This window comes from Neofelis nebulosa, chromosome X, assembly GCF_028018385.1.
Source record: "Neofelis nebulosa isolate mNeoNeb1 chromosome X, mNeoNeb1.pri, whole genome shotgun sequence".
Lineage (NCBI taxonomy): Eukaryota > Metazoa > Chordata > Mammalia > Carnivora > Felidae > Neofelis > Neofelis nebulosa.
Window position 1 is genome coordinate 123,995,448 of NC_080800.1, and position 3,708 is coordinate 123,999,155.

A 3,708-nucleotide genomic window follows, 5' to 3' on the forward strand; every position below is an offset into this window, starting at 1 on the left:
CTGAGATGATGGGGAAGTATATTCCATTCACAGGATGGCACCACAAGTCACATGCTAGTGGGCAGGGATTGTGTAGTCTTTTTACATGGACAGCAGCAGAAAGTTGGGAACAATATTATAATCTATCACAATATCTGGTTGATATATATCATATTCTATACTGTGTAATCATAAAATTCAGGTTGTCAGTACCCCTCCATACTCACAAGAGTAGAACATATATTGGGCCGTAAATAAAATATCAGTGTATTCTAAAATGTAGAAAGAGAATGTTGCTTTCAAATCCTCCAACTGAGAACAATTAGAGAAGCTAGAAAAGCATTAAGATACCCTGCCTGAGAACATCACAAAGCTACCAAGGCAGAAAGAATTTATAGGGCCAGGGTCTGGAAGAGAAGGGAAGCCCAGGGAGCAGTGCCTGAAATTTGGCTTTTTTTCTTTCAAGGGGAAAGTGCCAATTCTAAAAAGCCACAGCCAAGAGGATGAGAAGTTGTGCAGATTCAGGGTGTCGGGGGACAAACTTAGAGTCCAGGACCCACTAAAGAAGAGACTTGGTAACTCCTTCCCACCCCCCACCCCAGGTTTTGAGCTGGGATCCTAAAGGAATCTTACATTCTAAGAATAAGCATTAGCCAGAACTATATTAGCCCTAAAAAGGACAGAACGTCAGTTTAAAGTCATCTGAATCCCTAATTGGATTAATCTAATTTATTCCTAGGCTAGTTATCTGCTCGAAACAAAACTACAGTGTAATATATCATTAACTGCAGCTTCACAATATCATGGTATCTTTTAAATTTTTTATAAACAGTATTTGGCACTTAGTAAAAGAATAACTAGTGATGCAAGAAGTCAAGATTTAGCTCAAAACCTAAAGGAAAAATGGACAATTGAAACCAACTCTTTATTCCTAGTTTTCTTAGAGTTTCTTTTTAAAAATCATGAACGGCTACTGGATTTTGTTGAATGTGTTTTCTGCATCAATTTATATGGTCATATGATTTTTCTTCTTCAGTTTGCTGATGTGGTGGCTTACATTAATTGAGTTGGAGTGTTGAACCAGCCTTGCATACCTGGAATAAATCTTGCTTGGTCATGTTATATAATTATTTTTATATATTGTTTGATTTGATTTGCTAATAGTTTTGTGGATTTTTGCATCTATTTTCATGAGAGATACTGACCTGTAGTTTTCCTTTATTGTCATGTCTTTGTCTGGCTTTGGTATTAGTGTAATTCTGGCCTTGTAGAATGAGTCAGAAGTATTCCCTCTGCTTCTAGTTTCTGGAAGAGACTGTGGAGTATTGTAATCATTTTTCCTTAAATGTTTGGTACAGTTCACCGGTTAAGTCATCTGGGCCTCATGCTTTCTGTTTTGGAAGATTTATAATTATTGATTCAATTTCTTTTATACAGGCGTCCTCATATATATTTCTTCTTGCATGAATTTGGTAGTTTGTATCTTTCAAGAATTGATCTATTTCATCTAAGTTATCATATGTATGGGCATAAAGTTGTTTTTGGTGTTCAATATCCTAGAGTCCATGGGATTAATAATGATGGATATTCTTTCATTTCTGAGCTTAGTAATTTGTGCCTTTTCTCTTTTTTTCTTGGTTATCCTGGCTAAAGTTTTATCAATTTTATTGATCTTTTCTAGGAATTAGCTTTGGGTTTCATTGATTTTTTTTTCACTTGTTTTCCTGTTTTCAATTTCATTGATTTCTGCTTCAATTTTTATTATTTCTTTTCTTCCTCATTCCTTTAGGCTTAAATTGCTCTTTTTTTCTATTTTCCTAACATAGAAGCTTAGGTGATTGATTTTAGATCTTTCTTCTTTTCTAATGTATGCATTCAATGCTATAAAATTCCCTCTAAGCATTGTTTTTGCTGCATCCTACAGACTTTGATAAATGTATTCTCATTTTCATTTAGTTAAAATTATTTTTAGATTTATTTTAGCCTCCTCCTTTGACCCATGTGTTGTTTATAAGCATGCTGTTTAATCTCCAAATATTTGGCAGTTTTCTAACTACCTTTCTGTTTCTGGTTTCTAATTTAATTCCACTGTGGTATGGGAACATACTTTATATGATTTCTTCTTTAAAATCACAAGGTGTATTTTATGGTCCACAATGTGGTTTATATTGGTGAATGTTCCATGTGAGCTTGAGAAGTTTGTGTATTCTGTGGTTGTTTGGATGGAGTATTTTTTTTTAAGTTTATGTATTTATTTTGAGAGAGAGAGAGGGAGAGGGCGAGAGAGAGAGAGAGCGCACCGGGGAGAGGCAGAGAGAGAGAGAGGGAGAGAATCCCAAGCAGCATCTGCACCATCAGCACAGAGCCCGATGCGGGGCTTGATCCCATGAACCATGAGATCATGACCTGAGCAGAAATCAAGAGTCTGATGCTTAACCGATTGAGCCACCTAGGTGCCCTGGATGGAGTATTTTATTTTCATGCCATATTATCTTTAATTAAGTAAAAGACATTTCCAATCACCTTACCTACAGATTATTTTACCTACTACTCTGTTTGGCAGCCAGTCTCTTCAGCAATAGTGAGGTAGATACCTTTTCCTCAGGGAAGAGAAATCCATGTTTTTTTGTTTTTGTTTTTGTTTGGTTTTGTTTGTTTTTGCCTTTGTTGATAACAAAAATGTTGGAGAGCTGGGTGGGAAAGCTGTTGCCTTTGGCATCTTTCACACGAACCACATCAAAAGAGCCAGGATGTCTGACTCTGTTGGTGATCACACCAATTTTCCCCAAATTAGCACTTCTCACCATACAGTCTCCAAATTGATCTGAATGGTGTCATTCACCTTAATCAGAGTAGCAGATGGTGTGAGTGTCGTGAGTCACCAGATGAGGGATTCCTTTTGTGCCCACAAAGATCTTTCTCACTTTGCACAACTTGTATGTGGCCTCCTCAGGTATAATATGATGGACAGCAAAGCAATCCTTAGTGTCATAGATCACACAGAAATTCTCTCTGGTCTTGTCAGTGCTGATGACATCCATCAACACGGCAGAGTAGGTTATATCCGTTCAGACTTTGCTATTAATCTCAATGGACTACTGCGTGCAGATTGCCTTTACTTCACCTCCTGTTAGAGCATACTTAAGTCTGTTCCTTAGAAAAAGAATGGGGGAAAGACATTCTCTCAGCTTGTGAGTATTGGCGTATGGACCAGGAGCACTTTGTTTAGTTTATCTAGTATCCAATGCTTTGCAGCTGCTACACACTTCAGATGCTTCTTAGGATCATAAGCCAAGTCTGCACTAGGTACTGCATGGAGTATTTTAAACATGTCTATTAGATCAAATTGATTGATAGTGCTGTTCAGGTCATCTATAGCCCTACTGATTTCCTGCCTGCGGGATCCATCAATTACTGACAGAGGGGGGTTGATGTCTCTAACTATAATTATGGATTTGTATATTTATTTTTTCAGTTCTATTAATTTTGGCCTTATGAAACAGAGCTGTCCTTATTTGCAGATGGCATGATTTTCTATGTAGAAAACCTCAGGGAATTTATTTATTTATTTATTTGTGCATTTTTATTATTTTAATTTTTAAAAATATAATTTATTGTCAAATTGGCTTATATACAACACCCAGTGCTTATTCCAACAAGTGCCCTCCTCAATGCCCATCACCCGTTTTCCCCCTCCCCCACCCTCCTGTCCACCTTCAGTTTGTTCTC

At 37.0% G+C, this 3,708-nt stretch overlaps 1 pseudogene; it reads right to left on the bottom strand.

Annotated features, from left to right (window-relative positions):
- Nucleotides 1–2,519: 2,519 nt before the first annotated feature.
- On the bottom strand, nt 2,520–3,310 carry LOC131502165 (small ribosomal subunit protein eS4, X isoform-like; annotated as a pseudogene).
- Nucleotides 3,311–3,708: the final 398 nt, after the last annotated feature.